The sequence below is a fragment of the Callithrix jacchus genome, chromosome 14, assembly GCF_049354715.1.
Source record: "Callithrix jacchus isolate 240 chromosome 14, calJac240_pri, whole genome shotgun sequence".
Classification (NCBI taxonomy): domain Eukaryota; kingdom Metazoa; phylum Chordata; class Mammalia; order Primates; family Cebidae; genus Callithrix; species Callithrix jacchus.
In genome coordinates, this window is record NC_133515.1 from 43,085,661 (window position 1) to 43,112,634 (window position 26,974).

The 26,974-nt window shown below is 46.1% G+C and overlaps 1 protein-coding gene across 9 annotated transcripts in view; it reads left to right on the forward strand.

Annotated features, from left to right (window-relative positions):
• Window positions 1-26,974, forward strand: part of ADD2 (adducin 2) — a 118,742-nt gene that overhangs the window by 34,191 nt on the left and 57,577 nt on the right. For all 9 annotated transcript variants that reach the window (XM_078349109.1, XM_078349113.1, XM_078349115.1 and 6 more), the window contains exon 2: window positions 22,274-22,392. The gene's annotated coding sequence lies outside the window, so the exon portion shown is untranslated. The remainder of the gene's footprint in view (window positions 1-22,273; window positions 22,393-26,974) is intronic.

The following is a 26,974-nucleotide window of genomic DNA, read 5'->3' on the forward strand; positions in this document are numbered from 1 at the left end:
AAAGTATATGAAAAGTTCTAGAAGTTATCTAATACGCTAAATAACTTATCTCAGTACACAGCACTGTGTTCTGTGTCATGTCTTATGTGGTTTAGAAATTTCAACTGAATATTGTTGCAGACTTTAGGGACCTCTCATGCTTATACCATGAAACCTGGAGGGTCATTTTGCAAAAATACTTAAAAATTCTAAATCAGTACAGATGAGGAGCTATCATAACTTTTCTGTCTACTTGATAGGAACAGAACCAGTTTTAATGTCACCACCATGTGAGGAGTCATATCCAGAAACCCAAGTTAACCAGTGCTGTGTTTCTCCCTTAGGCTGATATTTTAGCACTACTTGATGATTAGGACTTTAGGCATCTACCCAGCTGGCTCACCCCTTAATCCAGTGCCAATCCAACTAGTACATCTTTGATTCTCTCCTTTATGCCATCATACCTGCCCAATTCTTCTTGTTTGTAATGTGATGGGAGATAACTCATACCCTCTATCTGATTGTTCTCAGCCTTTCTGCCCCCTGGCAGTTAGAGACTCTGGTTTTGAGTACAGGGCTTCTTCCTTGCCCCATTGTGCCCTCATGATGGGGGAAAGGCACAACTGTCTGGTCAGGCTTGTGCAATATAAAGTGGGGGAATATGGGTTGGGCGCAGTGGCTCATGCTTGTAATCCCCGCACTTTGGGAGGCAAAGGCGGGCGGATCACTTAAGGTCAGGAGTTTGAAACCAGCCTGGCCAACATACTGAAACCCTGTCTCTACTAAAAAAAAAAAAAAAAAAAGCTGGGTGTGGTGGTGGGCACCTGAGGCAGAACTGCTTGAACCTGGGTGGGGCGGAGGTTGCAGTGAGCCAAGATCATGCCACTGCACTCTAGCCTGGGCAACAGAGTGAGGCTCCATCTCAAAAAAAAAAAGAAGAAGAAAGAAAGTGGGGGACTGAGCTTGAAAGGAGAGGTGAGCAGGAGTGTGGGATCAAGCAAGGAAACGTGGAATGAGCTTTTACATTTGCACAATGACACTGAGTTTGTCGGGAAAGAGTGAGGGAGGGAGGAGGGAACAAAGGCAGAGCAAGCAGGCTGGAGCAGAGGAAATTTTAGTGATGGGGAGGTTGAGGTTTGAGGAAAAAGGCATGGAGGTAACTGTGTATGTGGGTACAGCAAATCAGAGAGGAAAAGGGAAATTTTTAAAAGCTCCCCTGGGGTATCTCTATTCTTCACGGTGTTTGAGAAATTCTAGCAAAAGATTTGAGATACCTTAAATTTGGGGTTGTGTGAACTGTGCCCCCATGACTATGACATCCCTCCAGGGCCAACCCTGGTGTGTGATGGAGTTTTGATGCACTAATACACTGTCAGATCAGCGTCTAGTCCAAGTAGCTGAGGAATCATTTTCTTTTCAGTTAATCATTATGCAAAGCTCTGCCCCCAAACATAGTGTGTGTTCTCAGGGTTTCATTTAGAGGGCACTCTTTTTTCCTTCTTTTCTCTATTTGAGTGTCTCATTGTACCTTCCCTGTGCTGACAAAAAAAAGATCACCATCATCATTAGTAATAATAAGGCAATTGTAGTAACTGCAACAGTCGGAGAAAGCACTAGAAGTGAAAATCTAACTAATATTGTTTGAAATTTTAGAGATAACACTTTAACATTTTTTTCTCATAATCACTTCAAACTCCTGAACACTTTATGTAGGTGATTTCACAGTGTCTAAAATCAGGATTCAATCATTCATGAAGACAAACCTTCACTAGCCCCTTGTACATGCAAGTTGTTCTTCCAGGGCTCTTGGTTTAAAAAGACAGATAATACACTTATTTAACAAGGTGCAGTGCAAGCTAGATGGTACTAAATTAGCAAAGGGCACAGACATAGTTGTCTTGGGGGATTCAGAGAATCAAGCACATGGTTGCTTTTTGGGTAAGACCGTCCTGAATGGGTATCATGTCCAAGATCCCCTTAATTTCTCACCCACCCTCTTCTGCAGAGCATATCCCTAAAGATACTGGTCATTCTCTCTCCTCTCTTGCCAATGGCTGGCTCACTCCTCTGTCTTTCTATTTCCTTTCCATTTCAGTTCTCCCTTCCTTGATAGTAGTGACATTGGGGTCCTCTCTCCCTTCTTTCCAGACCAGTGTGCTACCCCTGAATCTCTAAATGCTCTGACCTGGGAGCATTTTACCCAGGCTTTTTATCCCAAAAGGCTTCCCTGGGGCAGGCCAGAGTGCCAGGTCTGGTCCCTTGGTGATGTCAGTGGGCTACCTCTGTTATCTAGAGCAACCTGTGTGTGTGTGTGTGTGTGTGTGTATATGCACATGCATGGGAGTAGGGGGTTGGGGTAAATATTTTGGAGGGAGAAAGTACTAGGCCAATTCTGCTTCCCTAAGCCATTCCCTATAACATGGGTCAATCACTTGGCTATTGTCCCAGATCCTTGCCAATTGTCCTTTCCCTTTCTATGTAAAACTCATTATCCCCCCATGCATCTGTTCAACCCGATGGTTGGTTTTAATAGAGCCCCCGACTCCAGGGATGTGCTAGAGATTTTGCTAGAGAAAGGGTCTTCAGTGTTCCCGGGGTGGGGGGTGGGTAGAGATAGCAGGTCCCAGCAGGAGAAGTGGGCGGAAGGCACTGCTGAGGCCAGGCCCAGGCTTTCTAATTCTAGAGCTAAGAACAGACTGGTTTCCTTGACAACAGAGATGAAGTCTGCTCATCTGCTGCTGGGGGTGGGCTTTTGTGTATCTGTGGAAAGCACTGGGACTTGGGGACAAGAAAGGCAATCCTTTCTTTATCACTGCAGCAAGCCCTTTCTGAAAACTTGCCAGCGCTTACTGTATTATTAACAATATTAAAACCCTCCTAGGTGGCAGAATGACATCAGTTATGTAATCTGCAAATTGGGAATCCAGATATAGAATCTTTCATTCCCTTCTACCACATTGCTTCTGCTCCTTGATATATTTTACCAGACTGAGAACACCTTTTTGATAACATGTTTTGTTAGCTGACATGTACTCAGCCAAATATGCATTTGTGCTTACCACTTTCAATGGCTACATCAAAAGCATTCCTTCTTTCCTTCCTCAGCAGGCACTGATTCCTGTGGCCTGGCTGCTGGGAGGAAATTAAACTCAACACTTGATAGGCTGATGTTGGCTCAAGCATGCAGTTGTGAGATGGCATCCTCAGGAAAGGCTCTGCAATCCAAACCCTCATTCTTGGTGCAAACCAGAAAACTTCCTCTAAAAACTGGTCCGTTTGCTTTAACCACCAGGCCTGATTTCAAGGCAGCATGTCCTGATAGTGGAGTGGTGTTTTATTTATGCACCGCCTTCCCTTCCTATGCATTATTAAAGCCTCCTTAAAAAGCAGCCGAGGGATCACTAGGGAGAAGACGAGCCAGCAGTGATTCACATCTCTCTGTAAGAGGTAACATCTGCCACCAGAAAAGCTCAGGGAAAAGATTCTGCAAAATTATAGCCTGTCCCAAATCTAATAGAGATGGCCCTTGGACCCTAGGCTGATAAAAGTAGCTAATTTTTTCAAATGTGGCTAATTTTTGTACCATGGACTCCTTGAATGCTAAGTAACCTAGATGGGAAACTGTAAGCGAGACTTATGAGCCAAGAGTGCCTGTGATGAGATGAGAATTAATTAGCAGGAGAAGGCGGATCAGACAGATGTATGAACAGACAGATAGAGAACGCTGCGCTGTTTCCCCAGGCATTTCAGCAACTCTTTCCCCTTGTGAAGTTCACAGCACTGGGGCTCAAATTTAGCTCCTACACATCCCCCTCCCCCCAGTAATCAGGAGTGAGCTGTGGTATTCTAAAGCCCTCCAAATAGTACCTTTGTTTCCTTCATCTCCCAAAGGAAAGATACTGACTTCCCCAGGCAAACAGTGTGCTCCGCCCAGAGGAGGCATTAGCTGGCTGAGTTTTTTGTGTAGAGGCAACAACCTCCCAGCCCCCAGGACCTCACTGCTCTGGCTCTAGACAGACAGGATCCTCCTCTCCATGCCCACCTCTGACATCTCTGAGGGCCACCTGACGATGGGTCAGGGAGATCTAGGGACTAGATTCTGGTCTCGTCTGTCCAGTGCCTTTCCCTCGTGATGCAGTGCCCAGAATGCCATACCAGCTTAGTGCCCTGCCTTCTCTGTATAGTGCAAGGGTCAAGTACATACTCAGGGATTGGGAGAAGCTTTCTATTTCATATATACGTGATCTTAATTGGTCCAGATACTCATTGCATTCACATGTTTCCCAACTAGACAGGAATTAGTTGATTACTTACTGTAAGCCCAGCATTGAGCAAGGTATGTGCATCTGGAGCTTTAGGAAGGCATGTCACTGGCTACATCCAGAGCTGTTTCTGGTTGATTGACAAAATGGTTTTGCAAATTGTGAAGACCCAGAGGCCTCAGACTATATATTTTCACACAACTTCATGCTTTGGTTCCAGATCACTCACTTTGTCCTGTCTTCCTTCAGATTTGATGGCTGTGTTCTCCCCGGCGGCCTGTGCCACTTCATCCTCTCAACTCAATGAGGAGGGAGGGGAAGATTGAAAATATGACCATAGACGTTACCTTGGGCCATCAGGTCCCACAGAATATTAGCAGTTTCATTTTGCCTGTGGTGCCTCAGAAGTGAAAGGTGGAAGACACCCCAAAGAATTTCCATTTGGTGTCTTCTGGTGCAAAGACTGTCACTCATTGGAAGGTTTGAGTAAGGGAAACTTAAGGCTGGTTGGTGCAGTGTCTAACTCCTCTTGTGGGACTGCCTGACATGACACGTATGGGCTAGCCATTTAGCAGGTGCTGCCTAATGAAGGCAGTGTCCCTGGGGAATGGCAGAACTCAGCAGTGCATCTCTGTGGGGTCCATAGGGGATTTGTCTTTTCTCTAGCAGCCCATCTATAACTCCAGCAGGAGACCTGTGCAGCCACACATGGTCATTGAGCCCTGGGGAATGAGGGGATTAGAAGGGTATTGAGGTGTCCTCTGCTTGCACTTTGGTGTGTACTGTCTCATGCACTGAACCAGTTCCTGTTGAGCGCACCTCTTATTGAACGCTGTTCTGGGCGCTGGGGATATGGTGAGGTGCAAAGTCAGACAAGGCTCTGTCTGCTTAGAACTTCATCTAGTGACAGGCGAAAGCCCAATCTAGTTCTTTGCTGTTTTTAGGATTTCGATAAAGAAGTTTCCGCAATGAACTTTCTGCTAATTGCATATGTTCTTTGGTCTTTGTCCTTACCTTTGTCCCCTCCTTCAGTGTCAGCCTTCTGCTCACGTCTCCTTTCCCCCAAAGAGGAAGCAATCCTGAGACAGTAGTAGGTGTTGACAGTGGCAGCCTGTCCAGGCAGGGTAGTCCTAGGCAGACCTTGGGTAAGCAGATATTTCTTCCTTCTTTTCTCTTTGGTGCTCCATCAATTTCTAAGTACCCCTTACTTGTCAGGTGTCCAGGGCCTCTCATTTACAATAAAATAAGGCAGGCTGCATCCTCCTGTATTCCCGTAAGCACTCCATATTTTGTTTGGGTTCTCCTTCCTGTCAGCGCCTGATGTCTGCAAAGCACCAGGAAGAAAGCTGTTATATTCGGCCATATTGACATATGAAGGATTAACAAATATAGTCACATGCTGCTTAATGACAGGGCTGTGTTTTGAGAAATGCATTGTTAGGTGATTTCATCATTGTGGGAAAATCAGAGAGTGTACTTACACAGACCTAGCCTGCTACGCACCTAGGCAATATGGTATAGCCTATTGCTCCTGGGCTGCAAACCTTACAGCATGTGACCGTCCCGAATACTATAGGCAATTCTAACACAATGGTAAATATTTGCACATGTAGACATAGAAAAGGTGCAGTAAAAATATAGTATTATAATCTTATGGGACCACCATCACATATGTGGTCTATAATTGATCAAATCATCATTCAGCATGTGAACTGTATCTGATCAGTTCTTCCTGGAGTGCTGACTTTTAAAAAGAGGAGACATATTAATCAGATAAATCCTCAGATGATTGAACTTCAGGCAAAGAGAAGTAGGGGAGGATGTATAAGTGGCCTGGTGAGATTTGGGGCAGAGAGGCCAGTCTCACTTCATCCCCGTGGGTTAGCTTGCCTTGCCTCTCAGGCTCGTATAAACTGTGGCTGTTTTGTCCTGCAGACACAGGACGTAACAGGTGTGTGCAAATGTGTGCATGTGTGTCCATGTCTTCTTGTTAGGTCACTGTTTAACTTGCATGCATCCATGTGACTAATTTTGGCCCATAGGACCGTGGCGAGTGGCGGGGGGATCTGCTCTGTGTGCAGAGGCCTGATGTGGTACCATGCTCACATGTCCCCAGCATCCAACCCCAGAGCAGTCACTTTCTTCTTCTCACCACTCTATTCACACCGCGGGGAAAGGCTGAGATATCTCACATATACCATCCCAGGGCTGCAATTTGGGAACAAGATAGGATTCATTTTCTTGACACTATCTTTCACCATTTACAAATGGTAGCTATTGCCTGTGGGACTCTTGAGAAATTATGAAGTGTTAATTAGCCGGAGCACTGTGTATTTAAAATATATGGCACACTTAAATAACTATTAAATTAAACCTACTTTGCAGAGTTGAGAAACCATCTGGTCCAAAAATGTGTGGACTTGAATTTTGCTGCATATATTAACAGCAAGTTTTAAATGCTTTTAGAAGTAGTCATTTTGTATTATGTTAGTCTCCTTAAATATGGAAATGGAGGCTGGAAATGGAAGCCTGGAAGCAGGCAGTGACCTGGCTATGGTCACAGTGTGGGCTATTCTAGCTGACATCTCCATCCTTCAGAAATGAGGTTTAAAAAGCTCCCGATGGCCCGAGGGGAATTGAAACTAAAAAGGAAGCATTCCCTGCCATATTTTGCAGAGGTGTGGAGGACAGAAACTGAGAAACCTAGACCAGTCACTGACAACTAAGTATCCCTGAGGCTTTTTTTGTTCAAAGCATACCCCTCTTGGCCTTGGTTACTTCATAAGTTCATTGAAGGGGTTGGGGAGAGGTTTCAATCAGGGCATAACAAGGTAAATATAAATTTCTTCAAGTGTTTCTCCCTGAACTCCCAGAAAAGCCTGCCTTGCCTCACTAGCACTTGCCTTGAAGAGGGAATTTAATGCAGAAAATTTGCACAGGTAATGAAGGAGCTGAAAACAAACCAACCAGCAAAACAAGGCTTGGTGAGGCAAAGGGAGGAATGAGGTAGTGTTGTTCCAGCCCAGGGGCCAGGGTCACCCTTCAGAAACTGGAAGGAACATGGTGGGCCTCTGGCAGAAGCTGGGGCCGTGGAGGAGATGCTTCTTGAGACAGAGCATGAGGAAAGAAAGGCCCTGGTGTCTCCTCCCATCTTCAGGCAGTGCCTCTCATTGCCCCCAACCCAGCATGGAGCCAGCTGCCATGGGAGCCTGCAGGGGTCAGTAGGAAAGGTTAGACTAGTAAAGGCCCAGGCCAGGCTGCCTTCAAGGTCCCTGTAACTCTGACACTCAATGAGCTGGAAGCTCAACATATCTTTGAGAGTTTTCCAGTGGGAGAACCATGCCAACAGGCCCGAGTAGTCTTCAGTAAGGCTTCCCTACTCCCCCACCATCAAAAATAAGCATTGCCAAAGTGCACCCACCTTTTCTGCACTGGAATTGCCTATGTGAGAGGAGAACAAGGCAAGCCCTCAAGGAAGGTGTCTGTGTGTGAGCAGGAGGGGGATGAGAGAGAGGCTAGGAGAGGGCTTATGCCTGTGGGTGGAAAGGGACTAATGGGGCCAGACCCAAAGGCACAGACATCACAGGGCTTCTCCCTTGAGCGGGGGTGGTTACTGTCTGTGCAAAAAGGATATACCCCGTCATAAAATAACTCACAAAAGGGCAGTGTCCATAGCATGTTTTGCTAGAACATTTAATATATTTTCACACACAGCATCTTTTTCAGAGAGTGCCTTCAATCAATACCTGTCAAACTGGATTGATTTTGTATTCACTCAACCAGTGAACCTCTTCCCGAAGGAGGGCAAGTGGTATTGGCAGGCACGCTCTGATGTCAGCCCAGGACCGACTCCTCACACAGGCATCTCAGCTGTGGTGAAATCTGAGGTGCAGACTGACCCTCACTGTGGGCTTCAGGCTCTTTATCTGTAAAGCGAGGGGGTTGGGTATACCCTAAGGGCCTTCCTGATTGCCATGCTGGAGCCCAGCCCAGATCCTGGCAGACAGGTACTGGAAATGGCCCTTTAAGGCATGAGGAAAGAAAACACATACAGAACATGGCCTATGAGGTCCAGACAGCACTGCTGTGGCCTCAGGGACGACGAGAGTGACCAGCAGAAGCTCCTTGTAGTAACTCTAGGCCTTTACTTGTCTTTTTTGAACATGACATTGGGAGAATGCAGAGCATAGCAGTGTTTCTTCTAAATCAACTTTTCTCTGTCATACCCTTGCCCTTGAACCTCACAAAGCTTCTCCTCTCTCAACAAAAGGCCCCTACAAATCCACAGATGTCCTTGGAGGTCCCCATCCTCCTGTTCTTACCCTGTCTCCCTTCCCTGGCAATTCTGCAACCAATTTTTATTATTTTTATTTTTTGAGATGGAGTCTCCCTCTGTTGCCCAGGCTGGAGTGCAGTGGTATGATCTTAGCTCACTGCAACCTCCACCTCCCGGATTCAAGCAATTCTTCTGCTTCAGCCTCCCAAGTAACTGGGATTACAGGCATACATTACCCCGCTCAGCTAATTTTTGTATATTTTAGTAGAGACAGGGTTTTACCATGTTGGCCAGACTGGTCTTGAACTCCTGACCTGCCTCAGCCTCCCAAAGTGCTGGGATTACAGGCATGAGTCACCACACCTGGCCACTTCTGCATTCTAAAGATCCAGGCCAGGCCCCATGGCTCATGCCTGTAATCCCAGCACTTTGGGAGGCAGAGGCAGGTGGATTAGGAGGTCAGGAGATCGAGACCATTCTGGCTGAATGGTGAAACCCCATCTCTACTAAAATACAAAAAATTAGCTGGGCATCGTGGTGTGTACATGTCCAGCCTGGTGACAGAGCAAGACTCTTTCTCAAAAAAACAAAGATCCAAGGAGCTAATGCGGAAAGGTAGGCTTTTCTGGGAGTTCAGGGAGGAAAAGGGTCCGAGGGAGTGGAAAATTCAGGAATACTCATACAGGAGTCATTTTTATCCTGACTCATTTACAGAGATGAGTAACAGCAGGAAAAGAAGTCAGTTTAATGATGAATGGGAGGCACTAGAGACCTGGAGAGGGAGAGGGAATTAGGTGTTGGGGAATGGAGGTACCTGGATGAGGAACGGGAAAGTTTGCTGGACCCCAGCCTCAGAGGCAGGTCACATGTTGGAGAGTGTTGGGGCTGGTGTGGGCTTTGTCAGGAGTGAGTGTTTCATGTAAAAGAGTGGGAGATGATCCTAATGGTAGCTTGAGGAGCTTGAAAGCCACAAGATAACTTTATCCTATTATCCTAAAAGAAATGACACAGTGCCAGTCTTCCTGCTCTGAGTCTATGGCAGACACTGGAAATCAATCCTAGCATTCTTCCCATGGATTGCAAAGAAGGACTTAAGCCCTTCTAAGGTAGCCACTACCAATCAATCAGAGCCTGTAACATGGTATAAAGCTTTGTGACCATTTGGCTGTGGACTGCAAGAAGTCATGGATGGTTTTTCTAGAACATTTTGAAATATAACCCTGTGTGTGGGATGCATTGTGGGGTGGGGGCTGGAGAGAGAGCAGTGGGAGAATGCAGTGAGAATGTAGGCTAAGTGCTGTCTATGTCTCCTACCCATTTTGTGTTGAATTTGGTAGACCATATTTTTAAAAAATTTCTTGATGTGGGCTCTTTTAGTGGGTAAAGCTATCTCCCCCATCCTGCGGCATGCATGCCAGGTGCCTCACCTCTCTTGTCTACCAAAATGAGCTTCTCAGTACCCAGTCAAGGAAGAGCACAGGCTATATTAGAGGCTTGTCTTCTTTTGGATCAAGTGTTTTTTGCCTGTAAAAGCATTAATACAAAAGTCCTGATTTATACATTTCCATCAAATTCATTGAAATTAGGAAACTGGTATTCTGTCACCAACATTTTCATTCTCCCAGGAATTGTTCTGGGCCCTCCATAAGGCAAGGATGATAAAACTGTTTTTTTCCCCCTAGCAAAAAGGATGAGATTACTTCTTGGTTGACCCTGTTAGGGAGTGATGAACTGGAGCCGTCAAAACCCATTAGCATTGCCTGGGTGAGCTGCTATTCAATTCAGAAGCATTGATTGGGCCCAGGGACAAGTGCCGCTAAAGGTCAGTGGCTTGCTTCCACTCTTTATCCCACAGCAGAAAGCTGGGCTCTCACACGCTGTCACAGTGGCCCAGTGCTGTGGCTGACTGGATCTCCAATCTCTGCCCCTTTGTTTCCAGTGGTGTCCTTTGTCATCATGGTGCTGCTGATGACAATAGCATTCTTAAACCTCGTTACTCAAAGTGTGGTTAGTGGACCAGCAACATTGGCATCACTGGGGGCCTTTGCAACATGCAGACTCTCACCCCAGACCTGCTGAATCAGAATCTGCAGCTTAGCAAAATCCTCAGGTGGTTTGTATGTATGTCTCAGTTGGAGAAGTGCCATGACAGTTCTGGAGGCCAGAAGTCCAAAATCATGGTGTTGGTAGGGTTGTGCTCCATCCCGAGGTTCTAGGGGAGAATCCTTCCTTGGCTCTCCCAGCTTCTGATGGCTCCTGGTGTTCCTTGGCTTGTGGCTGCATCACTCCAGTCTCTGCCTCCCTCTTCACATGGTCATCTCCTCTGTGTCTGTGCCTTATAGGGACACTTGTGAAGGGATTTAGGGCTTACCTGGATGATCCAGGATGATTTCAGCTTGAGATGCTTAACCTTATTACATCTATGAAGACTCCTTTTCTAAATAAGATCATATTCACAGGTTCTAGGAGTTAAGACAGAATATTGGGTTGAATATTCCTCCCCCACCCCCTGCCAAATATACATACATACACACACACACACACACATATATAGATATTCAGCATATATATATTTGGCAGAGGGTGGGGGAGGAATATTCAACTCAATACAGATTTCCTTGGAACAATCCCAGATAGCGTTCTTTCCAGGTCCTCACTTATACTCACCTTCTTCAGCTAGTCCAGCCTAGTTTTCTGACTGACTGTAAACTGCCAAATTAGACCAGCATTATTGAATGCTTCTTCTATGACAGGCATTATCCTAAGTGTTTTACATGGATGAACCCATTTCATTCCAACAGCCCCTTGGGGTGGCTAACAAAGTGGAAACTGAGACACAGGGTGTTTCAGTAACCCTTGCTTCTCATAAAAGTACATCCAGGATACAAACTAGGAAGACTGCACAGTCTTTGTTCTTTTCCTTTATGGGATAATGCTTCTGAAATTATGAAGGGTTTAAAAGGTCATCTTCCTGACAGAAAAGAGGGGAGGTGGAGGAGAGAGATGGTGTCAGGGGCCTTTGTTCCACTCACTGGAGAGGTTTGGGCAAAAAGAAGGCCAAGATACAGTGTGGGCCAAGATACATCTGTCCTGTCCACACCTGACACTGCGTGAAGTTTGGGGCCCCCCAGTTGTTGGCATGTAGAGGATGTAGAGCACATCTCCCTCACCACTGAGTGGCCGGCACTTAGTACAGTACCTTGCCTCTGTGCACAAGCATGGCTGTGGCCAGCAGCAACCCTGATCCTGTAGCCTTGAGAGGGGGCCCAAGTTAAGGAGACCCCAAAGCAAAAGCAGAGAGCCTGGAGTGGGGACCAGAGCCACAAGAGAGATGACAGCAGGTCTCCTTGTGGGGAGCTTAGGGGAGCAGCCCAGAGCCATGCAACCTGGTCTGAGCTCAGGAAAATCTATGTGCAGAGTGCATGTGTGGGGATAGTGTGGGGGTTGGGGGCAGAGACATACTACCCTGGGCAGGTGCATGACTTCATTAGGAAGCTGGCAGCTGAGCCAATCCCTCATGAAAAGGCCACCCAGAAATGCAGGGGGGACGTTTCTTATGACAGAGGTACAGCAATGGTCACCATTTAAACGTGAGCACACAGTGCTAGAGGGGCTCACCCAAGGTCACACAGCTGCTAAGCCTCTCGCTCCACAGCATGGAGTGGGCCCTGGAATTTCAGGTTCATGGCACAGCAGTGCCTGGCAAGGTGCCTAGACAGAGAAGGCACTTGAAAGTATGCATATTGAGTCCACCCCAACACTTTTTGCATTTAACACCAGGAAGGTACATGTTTCCGTAGACAGCTTTTAAGGGCTATGCTATGTGTGCAGCACCACAGAAGGTCGTAAGATGGGCATTCAGTGCGGCCCCATCATTGGGCACTTTTGGTCCATACTCTGCCTTGGGCTAATACATTTAATTTGTTTGCTAACCATTATGTGAAGCCTTATTGAATGGGCTTGAAATGCTCTTTTCTAAGTGGTGAGAGGTGGGGTGTCCCCTTGCATTTACCCTTTGTAGACCATTCATGATGTTTGGCCTTGGTTTGCAGTTCTTTGCCATTTTTTCCCAGTCCAAAAATCTAACCCTTTCCTTTGAGTTCCAAACTCAAAGAAGCTCCTCCTGAGGTGTAAGTGTGTCAGGAGATGGCTGGGCACAGCCTTTTGTGCTTATAATTAATGGCTGGGTCTAGGGGGTCAGGGAATTAGCTGAAAAAACCTGTAACCCCATCCAGACATTCTCACCAGCCACGCAAGCAATGTTGTAACCAGCACCAGGGTCTGCAGATTACCTGCTCAGACAGAAAAGCGGAACCCACCATTTAAAGCTAAAAATCTACCTATGTCTTTAGTGCAGAAATTCAGCAGCAGACATAACCTGCCTGTTTTATTAAGCTCAGTTTTAGATTCGTTGATGTTCCCTTGAGAACTTTTGATGAAGCAGTCAGCTCAGATGCATGCTTGCTGACTAGATAGAATACAAACTGTGATTTAAAAAAAATCCAATTGTTGCAATATCAAGAACCCATATGATGAATGATATAATAGTAGCACCTAACATTTATTAAGTATTTAGTATTTGTCAGGCCCTGTGCAAACCCTGTGCTTTCATATATTATCTTATGTAACCTCTGAGGAAGGACTGTTCTTCTCCACATTGTACAAAGACCCCGAGGTTTAGAAAAATTAAGCAACTTGTTCATATAACTAGAAAGATGCAGAGCTGGGATTCAATCCTAGGCTCTTAATGCCATTCAGAGCCTGCATTTGTAGTCATGGTGCTGTGTGGTGGAACCAATTCCCTGGGTCCCTCATGTAGGGAAGTAGTTTGGGGCCCCTATTATTTATCCCCTCCCCACCATAGTTCTTAATTTTCTCTCTACTCCCAGCTTTGGGAAAACACAGGGCAGAATCAAACGGCAGATTTGGAAGTGTTCTTGTAGAGAGAATATAGGGGATGGGAACTGTCACTGACTGAGCACCTACTATGTGCTGTGACCCTCTGGAGAGCACTTTGAGCCCTTGTGATTTTCATGGGCTGAGCCTAATCAGAAATACAGGTGGTGGATAAATTTCCATCTTCATCTTAGTCTGTTGCCTTATGACATTAAGCTCATATTTCACAGTAGAGGAAGAGGCTTCCTTAGCAGATGTACTGAAATACACACTGAGTGAAAACCTTTTTGGGAGTTATACACATCAGTCTGCCTTGTTGTAGCTCTCAGGATGCTGTACTGGGCAGAAGCAGGAATTGACAGATAACAAATTTGGTTTACTGGTAAGCTCTGAATCCAGGTGTCAAGGGGCTCTCCCAAGGCCCTCATGGCTTGTTGCTCTTGTCTCATCCTTCAGCTCCCTGACCCAATATATGATATGCCACCCACCATGTAAAAGGCAGTCCCAAATTGGTGACACTAACTTCTAAGTTGAGTTCCTTCCTCCATTGATTCTAAGACAGACATTTTCCCCTGCATTTTAACATCTTTGAGGTTGGGATGTGTCCCTCAATCAATGATGACTTATAATGATAATTAGCAATGTTTTTTTTTTCTCAGTAATATTGAAAATAATTGGTGTGCCAATGAATCAAGGATATCTTAGAATTGAAGAATACAGTAATGCCAATGCTCATTTTATTTTTACCCCTCTAGCAAATCAACGCCTGGGCTTGTATCTCTCTGCCTTCACTTCTGAGACCTGTATCAAAGAAACGTCTTCTTTATGCTAATCTGTGTGACTCACCTCCCATGTCATTCCTTTAAGCAGGAGATGTCCTAGAAGTGAGGCTGATCTGGGTCTCCAGTATCTGATAGCCCTCAAATTGTTATCATGATGTGTATTTTTCATTCCCTCCTTCTTCTGTATTAAAATAGTTTTATAGCTTTGCAGGGAATTGCAAAGCAGGGGATCATATTTTAAGATTTGTGGGCTCACCCAAGTATTTATTTCCTTGAGTCTGATGTTAGTAGCCCAATCACCCCACCATCCAGAAATGAATTTGATTGAATTTTAAGTTTTCTATAAATGGAGTCCCATTTTGTAACCTGCATGTAGGATTGGGCTGGTTTCCTTGACAATTGTCCTTTTATATCTCTAATTTTAATTGGACCAATCATTAAGGTAATTTCTTTGTTCATGTTAGTATGGAAATTGCCTGGAGGTATTAAAAGTCACTATTAATTATGTGTGCATCACACTTATTTTCAGAAAACATGTGGCATTCTCATCACATTTTGCCAGAAGCTATTTTCCCTGAAGGTTGTATCTTAGGAGACTTGATTTCACCTTATTTGAGAATAAAGGAAAACAATTAGAAATATCTTGAGAAAATATACTTCAGAGAAAGGTAAATGATCTGGAGGACTCAAAAGAGGCACCTATAATAACCAGCTATAGGAAACAGAAGAATGTCAGAAAACTGGTGTCCTTAGTATAAATGTTCAAAAAGACATGGTTTCTAAGAAATAGGAGAGTCATAGAGGAGAATAGACTAAGATGAAAGATCTGAGGTGAAAATTGAGATAAAGTAAGGATAGTACGCAAAATGATAAAAGGTTTAATATAAGCATTAAAATCCACATTAATTTTGCCAAATTAAAATCAGTGAAGTGGGAAATACTGACCAACTGTCAGAATGTAAGGAAAATGTCAACAACAGAATCAGTGAGAAGATAATGATATATTTAGAGAGCAGATATCCAACATGGATACCTGGTGATCCTGCAGGAGACACCAGAATACAGAATCGTCAGGGAGAGGAGTGGACAGGCAAACAACATATCTCCTGTTTTCACCATCCTGTTCTTAACATTCTATAATGGCCTGAGCCTCACTGCTCAGGCTTTTGAGATGTCTCCACATGGAGGCTCCAGAGACCAGCAGTTCCCCATGTGAGCCTTTGGACCGCCCACCCTTAACATACTCTCTGCTTCCTACCATCTCCTCTCTTTGGCCTTCCTCCACACTAGGACTCCCAAGTCTCATTTCAGTTTTGAATGTTCACAGGTTCCCTAGTCTGGAGAGGGGAGGGATAGTATAGGATTACCTTCCAGTTTTAGATGCAGAGTGTTTCTATTTTCTCTTATGCCCAAACAGTAGGTGTAAAATGCCCAATTATAATAAGCCCACAAAACGACTTTGACCTTAATGTGCCAAAAGAGCATTTATTCCTTCCTCTTATGGCTTAGGATATGGTTTATTCTATTAGACAAAGAAGGACCCATACCCAATAGCTGTTTCCTGGATTTATTGGTGGGGAGTGGTTGGGGATGGGAACAAGACAATCCTGTCACATGATCCAGTGAATTACACTTCACATTCCTATTGAAGGACAGATGCACTCAGATTGGGCCAAAGAGCAGAATCAACTGTTTCATGTTTGAATTTGATTGAGGAGAAACTTTTCAAAATGTAGCTCCATTTACTTGCCTGAAGACAAAAGGTAGGCAAGGTGACTGCTTAAAAATACCTGTGACTGGATTCCAGGACAGCATGAGGTGAAACAGTGAATCAGAGTCAGCTTGACTAGACAGCTTTTTTGATGGGCTTTTATCTGCATAGTCTCCTGGGTTTGACCTTTTCACTGAAGGCACTGAATGTGGGAAGACCAAGCCCAGCCATCTTGCTAGCTCAGCACTGTCTCTGCATCACCAGGGCTTCCGCAACAACCCTTTCTTTCCTTTCCATGAAGGCCTGAGGTCCACATGGGTTTGTGATCAGTGGCAGAGGCTGCTGATGAGTGGGTTAAAGCCCAGTACTGGAGCCTCGAGGCTGGGACCCCTGGTCACCTTCATGAACCTACACTGGAGCACTGTGCCCCAGTATTGTAATCATTTCTCTGTAAGCTGCTCCCCACACTCCTATCCTGGGCCTTTTGAGAAATGGGATTGCAATTGCATCCCTTCACATCCCCAGTGGTAAGCCAGGTTCTGACCCCTGGCAGGTATTTAGTGGAAGGATTGTCTTGAGTCCAGATCAAGCAGGTCTCAGAGGTGGCTGTACCCACCCTGCAGTGACTGGTATCCTGGGAGTGCAGGTGGGTGACCTACCACCAGCTGTCACCACTGCAGCCCACCTGCTCTCTTGAGGGGCCAGCAGCATCTTCTTTACCTAAAAGCTTAGCTCACCTTGTCAGAGCGAGTACCAGAGGTGCCTACTCTCTGCCTTGCCTCGTAGTCCCCATTTCTGTACTGGGAAAGAGCTTGGTTCTGAGCCCCACATGCCAGAAATGGGAAGCAGAATCATCCTTTCTGGTGCTGGCCAAGTCCCCAGGGCTTCTGCCAGGAATATAGAACCTGGGCTCTGGCCATGTACTGATGTCCATTCCCCCACTTCCTATCAGGCCCCTGGCATCTGCTCACCTTTGTTTGAATGAGGGGCAGAAAGTGTGGTGAAGTTAAAAAAAAGAACAGACTCTAGAACCAGAGGAGTTCAAACCCAGGCTATGCCTTTCACCAGCTCTGTGGCCTGAATCAAGTCACCCAGGTTCCTGCAGCCTCAATTTCCTCTCCTGAAAAACCGGGATGCTGGGTCCTTCACTGCAGGGCTGGGTATAGCATTGGGCACCTACTGGAGTTTTACAGCTTTTGTTGATTGAATAATGTCTTTCTTCAAGATCTAGCTCAGGACCTTGGTCCTCATAATGTGCACCCAAGGTTCCCAGTCTCCTTTCCCTATAAGCATTGAACACATTCTTTTCTGATCACCTTGGCATTTGTTGTTGGGGCCCTGTAGTGTGTTGGCCTTAACACTTAATTACATTATCTGCGTATATGTGCATATATCTATGTGTGCTTCATTTGCATGCATGTTTTTCATGAATACAAACATGACTGTGGGCCTCTAGCAGGCAGGGTCCTGTCTCATTTCTCCCAGCCATCTTCCTTCTCACGTTCAATTCCAGTTCTTACTCACTCCTGGGCACCAACAGATACTTGACAAATAAGTGTTTATTTAATTAGAGGGTGTGGAAATGATTCCAAGTCTGTAAGAAAGAATACTCCGTCCATTCATTCCACCACAGTAGAAGAACAGAAAAAAAATGCCTACCAACTATTAGGTTTGAGGCCACTTTCTGGAGGGCCTGAATTTTTAAAATTCACTGGACTTTGCTAGGAACATGCCCAAAAGTAAGTACTTATGGGGCCTGCAGCAGTAAGGGGTTAAAGGATTCTTCCAATTAAGAGGGAAGACAGCTATGTCTTTTTTCTTCTTTTCAACTATTTTAGCTTCTTTTCAACTGTTTCATCTTGGACACAGAGAGACTTTACTATTGCTGTCTTGCCTCCTTCTCTCTTTCTTCTTTTCAACTATTTTTGGCTTAAATGATCACAGCAGTTAATACCTAATCTAGAACTTTGTAAAATTCAGAACCATTTGAAGAAATGATGATAAGCTTCCCCGTAATCCCACCCACCCAGAGGCATGAGTTTTCTCTTTTATCTGAACACATCAGGCAGGGTGCGGTCTAGTCCCTTATTCAACTGTCTTCATTTTTTCTGCAAAAGTAGCAGCAGCTCAGCCCTGACTGGCTCCTCTCTCACCTGTGGGAGTCTCATTCAGGGATCGGTGAGTCTGGCTTCTGACTTCAAGCCTAAGTCCTGGAGCAAACGCTACACTGTCCTTGTGGGGAGCTGACCCGTGGGGCCGGGGCCTGGGGTATTCAGAGGCCAGCACTGCTGAGGGACCCATGGCTGTGGCTGTGGAGGAGCACTTGGGAAATGGCAGCTTGTGTCTTTCCACTTTCAGCTCTGGGTGCTGAGCCACACAGACTGTCTGTTCCTGTCTGGAGACCCCCCACTGAAGTGGCAGGAGACAGCACCTGCCTCTGCTCACAGCACATGAAGCTTAAGCTGATTTTAACAAAAAGTCAGACAACACGGGCATCTGTTACTCCCCTTACAGACCTTTTGTTGCTCTTATAGCCACAAGGAATGATCCATAGAAATGTGATTTCATACTTCAGTGATTACGTGTACTTGATCTTTAGTGGGACAGGGAAGAAGATGCTTGGTGACAGGGAGCGTGTTTCGTGATGTGTAGTCTCCAGTTGCCCTCCTACCAGGGTGACTCCCAAGCAGGGATTCTGCTGAGGGGCTGCAGAGATGTGAGGAAGTGAGCTGGCCAGGGTGAGAGGGAGCTCCTGAGCTCCTCTGTGCAGAGAGGAGGGTCCCAGGCGAGGCAGGTGAGGGGGTACTCAAGGGAAGAGGTGAGAGAGACACAGAAGAAGGCAGGGCTGAACATGGGAGAGCCATGGGGGTTGCTGTGTGTGATGTGTGGTGTGTAATATTACCTTCTCTGTCTCCCCATAGTTAATGTCAGATTTGTTAGTCTGAGAGTTGTAGTCTGTTGCTGAGATTCTGCCTTGAATTAGGCAAGAAGGGTGGCTGAGGGGCCAGCCACTGGGTTATATACCAAAAGAGGAGGTGATTGAGGCAATGAGGCACCTGCCATGTATTCCTCCATGAACACTCAGCACCTTGCCCTTCACGGTCTGTCTCCTCACACTGTATGATGAGCTCCCCTTGGGCCTCACTTGCTGCTGGGACCCCAGGGCTGGACAGTGCTGCTTTGTTAAGCTGGCCTAGCTCTTCCTAATTTACCTTCAACTAACATTTGTTCAGCACCTAACTGGCACCAGGCCCTATGACAACAGGGAGGATAGAGAAACTCGGAGACAACAGGCCGCCTGCCAGGAGCTTGAGGTAGTAGATTGTTGCTGTTGGGCTAAAAGTGGAATGGAAGAGGTGAGTCAAAGTGATGTGAGAACTTGAGGGCAGGGGTGTAGGGGGCAGGCTCCTGGAGGAGAGGACACCTGAGCTGCAGGGAGAAGGTGAAGAGAGGAGGGTGTTCCTGGCAGACACCAGCCCCGACAGAGAATCTGCTTTGTGCCTATTGGGTCCTGGGAATAGCTCCTGGAGAGCAGGGCCAACGTGGAGAGGTCAGGGGGCTGGGAGTAGAGGTATCATCTGAGTCTCAGACTCATCCTACAGGGTAGCCATCCTCAAGGAGAAGGGGCTGGGCAGAGGGAAAAAGGCACAGCTCCCAGTTGGGTGTCAATGGGCTTGAATTTTTAACATGGAGTGTGCATTTGGTTTGACAAAGCCAATTCGGATTTAACATTTTATATTTGGAGAATGTGAAAACTATACCTGCCATTTTGATAATAGAAGTTAAGTTTGACTGCGTTTTGGCTGAACAATCAGGGATTTTTTTTTAACGGTTAAGGAACATTGCTCCTGGTGACAAGATGGGTTTTTATTTTAGCAGGGTAGTGAGAGGTGTGGGCCAGGAAGGACTGTGGACCAGAGATCATTAATGGATGGGGAGATGGAGGCATGATTCAGGGCCTGGCGCTCCGGGTGGGGAAATATTTAGGACATAAAACCAGAAAGCTTAGTGATCAATTAGATGTGCAGGGCAGAAAGAGGGCATCAAGGTGGGATCCCACAGTGGGATGCCTGGTTGGTAGGGGGCAGAGAGGAAGGGCTGGCTGGGGAGGCTGTGGTGTGGGGTGAGCAGGAGTGATGATCTGTTTGCAGGTTGATTTTAAAAGAGGCTGCAGGACACAGGACTAGGCAGAGGCCCCTGAGTGTTTTAATGTCCAGGGTCACAGTCCAGTGGGCAGCCAACAAGGATTAGAATGCTCTGCCCTAACTCCTGCCACCTTGCAGCCCAACTTGACTGCACACCAAGAGCACGGGGTAGGTGGCTGTGAGGGGGCTGTGCCTCTGCTGCTCTCTGAACCATCCAGGGGGTGTCAGGCATCTGTTTTCACTACATGGGGTACTGTGGTTCACTCTGGCCCTTGCATCTTTGCTCTGCTTGAGGGATGTGGGGGCTGGAAGCTGGAGAGAAGCATGTGCTGGGAAGCTGAAGGCTGCACAAGAGGTGATGCTGTGCTTGGTACAGCAGCTCAAGCAGGCTCAGAGAGTTCTATCTGGCCAGGATCATCTATGCTCCCTCAGGGCAGCAGCCCTGTTGTAGGTGTCGGGGCCTCTCTAGAGTAGCCCTGGCATTAGGCCTCTTTCTTTCTCTTCCCTTCTCTCATGAAAACTTGCTGATCTGGTGCCTGTCCTGACCTACTCAGCCCAACTCCACCATCAGAGATTAGACAGTTTCATTGCCACAGGACAATGGTTTCTAGATAATATAATTGCCTCAAATACCTCCCAGTATTTTCATTTTAATCAGGGGGTAACACCACAACCCAAGGAATGCCACTCTGATGAGGGATTTCAGCAGTGATGGGAATTGGGATGGGAATTATTTTGTTTACTGTATATTTACCTTGGGGCAAATGTCTGCCTTCTTACAACAAGATGCAGGCTACTTCTGGGGACAAAGGATTAATTCTATTAGTGTACACAAAAAATAGCTGAGATTTTGAAAATTGAAATCTTAGGAAGTTATAGCCATGGGTCAGCCTCAGGCCTTCCGGGGAAGGGAAGGAAGCTGGTGCTTGAGGCTGCAACGTTGGTCCTTAGGGAGGACAGTGGAGATACATCAGCAAACCCTACCCTGAGGCCAGCCCTGGAAGGGAGGAGGCCATTGGAGAGAATCAGTATCTAGTGGTGGCTGGGACCCTGTTCTAGTGAAAAATAGAACCTCTGGGAGGAGGATCTTAGCCAGCACTGGATGTGCAGAGCGCAGAGTCTTGCTCTTAGAAGCAACTTGCAAGTTCTTAAGTAGATGAGGATCATCTAGGCACTGAGCCTGGATGAAAATGCTGAGCCCCAGGCCCCTTGGCTGGATTGAGGAGGAGGCTGAGCCTTAGTGGGTGTGCAGGGTTCCTGGACTCCCACAGGCACATTGTACCTACCAAGATGAGTTCTCCTTGTCCCCCATTGGCAGGATGAGTCTCTCTGAATGGCTCTACTCTGGACAGCATTGGGTCAGGGCTGGACTTGAGCTGCCAGTGAGCCCAGAGCCATGGGCAGGTGGTGGTAGGGTGGGGGTGATCAGGGATGCTGCCAGCCCTGGGTGAGACAGCCCCCAGCAGCTCTGGGTCAGAACAACAGAATGTCCAAGTGAAAATGGAAAACAATCACTTGTCATCACTTATCTTTATTTTTAAACATTTTGACAATCAATGTGTCAAAGACCTTGATTCCTAGCAGTTTTGGAGTAATACCCTACTTTGTAGGGTATTAACAACTTTAGATTCTTCCTTCAGTAGTACTTTAGGACCTATTATCCAGGTATTAGCTGGGGGCCTTTCTTCCCCTCGAACTCTAGGTGAAATTGTCTTGAAGTTACCAATGGATGGCCAGTGCAAATCTAAAACTCTCCCATTTTCCTGGGATGTGATATTCTTCAGGCTGCTTCTGTCTCGTGGACTGCATCCAAACATCACTCATACTAGCATCTGTGAGTTTAGCAGCTGTTAATGAAGTGTTTTGGGGGTCTCAGGAAGGGAGAGCCTTCCAGCCCAGCAACTTGCAACCCTGCTCTGGGCTTGTGCAGGAGTTCCACGTTCTGTACCCTCCACCAGGCCAGGGCAGCCTCTTTCCTTGGAGGCCTTGCCAGCCAACACTCAGCAAAGAGATTCTCCAATTCTTCTCTTTAAAAGAAATTTTGATTCCCAATTGTTAAGATAATGAAGCTTTCTTGACCTTTTTATAGGCATAATTTGCTTTTAAATTAAAAATGCATTTCAAATTCACTTTAAAGAATTTCCCAGTAGCTCTTATAAATCAGGGGAAGAGTCATGGTGGTGCGGACAAGGCTCTGACACTTGTCATGTTGTGTTCTGCAGTTTCCACTTGGATGTCTGAGGCTGTGTAGATGTGGCTGGCACCCCTGAGAGTGGAGCAGAGGGGTGCAGACTGAGCACTGAACAGAAGGAGCCTTGCACAGGGCCGGGCCAGTCTCCTGGTAAGTCAGCAGTGGTTTTTGGTGGTGATGGGGATGATGCACACTTTTTGGTTGGGCCCGTCACATGAGGTGCAGACAAGGCCCTTTGCATGAGGATAAGCTTCCAGACTCTCAGGTCATTGCCATGACCACCCCTTATCCTGCTGACTCAAGAGCTACCATAGAATGTGAAGGACCTTAAAAGTCATTAGTTCACCCCCTGCCCCTGGCTCAGCAAGGACAGAAGCCCCTCTACAGCATCCTGTGCTCACTCTGACTCCCAGCAAAGAGAACTCCCTACCTGACAAGGTAGCCTGTTTCACCTTCCCATTACTGAGCGGCTCCTGCCCTTAGGAAGTCCTCCCTCATGCCCTAAGCTGCAATCTGCCTGTCTATATCAACCACCTGGTTTTCTAGTTCTGCCCTCTGGGGTTCTAGGGAACCAGCCTCATCCTTCTTTCACATGGCAGCTCAGCAGATGTTCTGGGACAGAATAATGGAGTGGAGAAGTGCAGGATGTGGGGCTAGAGACAAACCTCGTTGAAATCCTGACTCCACTGTTTTCTGTGTGACCTTGGGCAAGTTTGTGAACCTTTTTGAGATTCAGTTTCTTTATCTTTTTTTTTTTTTTTTTTTTTTTTCCTGAGACAGGGTGTTGCTCTTTCACCCAGGTTGGTGTGCAGAGTTGTGATCTCAGCTCACTGTAACCTCCACCTCCCGGGTTCAAGCGATTCTCCTACCTCAGCCTCCCGAGTAGCTGGGATTACAGGTGCATGCCACCATGCCTGGCTAATTTTTGTATTTTTAATAGAGACAGGGTTTCCCTAGGTTGGCCAGGCTGGTCTCCAACTCCTGACCTCAAGTGATTCGCCTGCCTCAGCCTCCCAAAGTGCTGGGATTACAAACATAAATTACTGCACCCGGCTTATCTTTATTTTGCTCAAGTAAAACTGGAACAACAATATTGACCTCATAGATTGCTCCCGGGGGTGAAAATACATCATGAATAAGAGTTGCCTGGTAATATTATGTCACCAATTAATTCCCTGTCATCAGCTGGCTGTCCTACAATTCAATTCAATTCTGACATGAACTACCCTGAGTTGAAGGGCACACAAGCTAACTACTATAAGTTAAAGGACAAGGTCTCCAATATGACTATCCCTACCTCAGGCACCAGCCACGAGTGGGGTCCCCAAGTCACCCACACTTCCAACTGACTTAGCTATAAATAGGGGAGTTCCTGTGACCCCTCTTCAGATTCAATAATTCATTAGAATGATTCGCAGAACTCACTGAAAGTGTGGTACTTGCAGTCATATTTCAGAGGGTCCAACTATGAAACACCCACATGGAAGAGATGCATACGTAGGTCAGGGTCTAAGGTAGGGAGCACAGAGCCTCTATGCTCTCTCCCTGTGGAATCCAGGCACATTACTCTCCCCAACCAGGAAGATCCCCCACACTCTGGTGTCCAGAGTTGTTTTTTTTTTTTTAAATCAAGGGGCATTTGTTACAGAGGCATAAGTGGTTAAATCATTTGTCACTTGTCTAGACTCAATCTCTAGCCCCCTCTCTGCTTTGGAAGCAGTGGGGGGTGCGGGGTGGCGGGGGGTGGAGCTGATGCTACAGGCTTCTAATCGTATGCTTGGGTTTTCTGGGGTGGCTAGACCTATCATAACGGCATTGAAACTAAGGGCCTATCATAAGTCACCTTATTAGTATAAACTCAGGTTTGGTTGCAAGGGACTCATGATGAATAACAAAAGATATTCCTACTGCCTTTTGGGCATTTTAGGAATTCCAAAGGTTTTTGAAACTCTGTGCCAGGAACCAGGGACAAAGACCAGATATATTCTTTCTTATGTCACAACTGGATCATCACATGCTGGTCTCCTCTGATCTTCAGCATCCTGCTTAGGCTCTTTTTTGTGACACCAAGGTTGACCTGTTCCCATTATTTGGTTGGGAAACTGGGCATTCTGTCTCTTTCTGGATATTCTTTTTTTGTCAATATAGTTCAAGATTGAAATAGTTTTTTAAGACTAAAACACATAATTACAGTGATTTAATGTGCACCTGCTTATAATTGAATCACAAGCCTCTCATTACTTGCATTCCTGATGCTAAGATGATTTGAGCCCCTTAATGACACATAATAAGAGTAAATAGTTAATAGCACTTGCTATTAACTATTAAACTATATTAAACCAAGCCCTGTTTTAAATACTCTGCATACATTAACTTCACTAATCCTCACAAGTACCTTTCAAAGTAGTTAAGTTGCTACAGTCCCTGTTTTATATACGGGGAAATAGAGGCACAGAACAGTTAAGTAACTAGCTGAAGATTACACAGATAATAAATGGCACAGCTGAGATTTGAACCAAGATAGTCTTGTTCCAGAGTCTGTGCTTTTAATTACTAAGCCATGATGCACATAACTTTTTGGAGAGAGAAGAAAGGAGTATAAAAGGATGCCTCTGGTTCACAAAGCCAAAGGGTTAGCCCCGGCCCCTGTTGTCATGGTGATGGAGCCAGGGTTTCCATGTTCTACCACCCCTATTGGAGTACCTCTGGAGCAACCCTCTGGGGCTAGGCTCTAAGAAAAGAACGCAGACCCTAGGGCGTAGTGATGTGAGCTCCTGACCATCAGGCCCAGAGCTCCTTGGTTCTTTGCATCAAGGAGCAAAGAAGGGAGGGCAGAGCTATTTCACATCCTTCACAGACCAGCTGCTGGGAAATACAACTACTCCATGGGGAAGGGGAAATGGCCAATCTTTTCCTGCCTGGATGGAAAGGGTTTATGCCAGGAAGGCTCAGTACAAGGCTGTGCTGGTCAAAATGATCCCAGTCCCAGAGAAGCTGTGAGTTCAGGTGGTTTGGAGCCTGGAGCTCCTGAGGAGCACAAGGGGCTCACATGCCTGTGCTCACATCCAGTGTACTCGCTGGGGAAAGGGAGTGGCTTGTTGCTATTTTTAAAATAACATCAAAGGTTCATGGCTTTGAAAGCGCCAAAGAGAATTAATTTACTAGAATGAGTCACTAAACAGAGAAGGGGTGACATTTGATGGGGTGATGTCTCTGAAAGAATTTTGTTCTGCAGTGCTGCCTGCCCAGAAGAATCTAGGTGGGGGTTACATGTCTGTGTGGCTCCAATGCAGTCCTATTATGTTTGACTTTGTCTTCCCTTCTTATCCTCAAGGTCCAGGGATGAGGTTGGGCAGGAGCGTGATAGAGGTGAAATATTCTTAACTAACCCCATGCACATGGGATTGACTGGAATCTACAAGGTTAATGTGTGTTCTTTGCAGATGTTTCTCTTTTGGCATCTAATTTGTGGCAGAGGCTCTGGGGGGAAGTGGGAAGGTCTCTTGCTCCAGGAAACCCAGATCCTCCATCCTTCTGCCTTTGTTACATGAACGTATCTGTCTCCAACTCAGATAAATTGTAGAGTGTCAGAGCTGCAGGGGAACCCAGAGGTCATTTGGTTTATTTTCTCATTTAGAGATGGCAAAGTGAGACCCAGAGAGAGGCAATGACTTGCCCAAGCCCATGCAGCTACTAAGTGATAGACAGGGGCAAGACTGCAGGTCTCTGACTTGTAGTCTAGAGCTAAGTCCACCAGAAACATCCCTGACTCAATTACTCCTTTTCCATTCAGATGAAAGGAAAGGGTCTGGACTTAAATGTTACTGTGTATAACCACAACCATTCTAGCAGCCTGCTAAATCTGTTCCAAAATCTTTCTTTGCAGAATCTTTTTTTTTTTTTTTTTGGCTGCCACTTCTAGCAGACCCCTCCCTCTACCTCCAACCCTTCATCTCCATCCCCTATTACCAAATATTCTGTCAACACCACTGGTAAGTGTGGTGCTGGTTGGGGGAGATCAGGTAAGGGCTTTCGTAAGGAGATGACTAAGTAGTGGAGTGATTAAGATCATAGGTACTGGTTTGGCAGCTTTGCAGAAACAGACCATGCTGGCATTTGAAGCACTCCCACTGCTTGTTAGAAGAAAAATTTAAACAAATTAAACTTAACAGGTTTGAGCAAAGAATGATTCAGGAACTGGGGAGCCCTCAGAACCAGAATGGTTTCTGAATGACTCGGAGGCTGCCACATGGTTGGATACATTTATGGACAGAGAAAGGAAAGTGACATACAGAAAATGGAAGTGAGATATAGAAACGGCTGGATTGGTTATGGCTTTGTGTTTGCTTTACTGGGAACAGGATTTGAATAGTTGATCGCCTGTGATTGGCAGAAACTCAGCTGCTGTGGTTGGCTGAGACTCAGCTACTTGTCACAAGAGTAGGTTACAGTCTATTACACATCAAGTTGGGTTACAGTTTATTATACAGGGAGAAACCCTTAGGCCACACTTAAAATATGCAAGTGGGCAGCTTTAGGCCAAACTTAATTTAACATGTCCCAGGGCAAGTGTGTGGTGGCAGGTGGTGGTTTGAATGGGAGGAGGGGCCTAGGCAACTATGGGAAGTGGCCTGTGGTGTGAGCGTCAGGCATGTGAGGTTTTGTCCCATCTTTTGTCAGACTTGCTAGAAATGGTCAAGACCTGGAATGGACACCTTCCATTACATGTTGT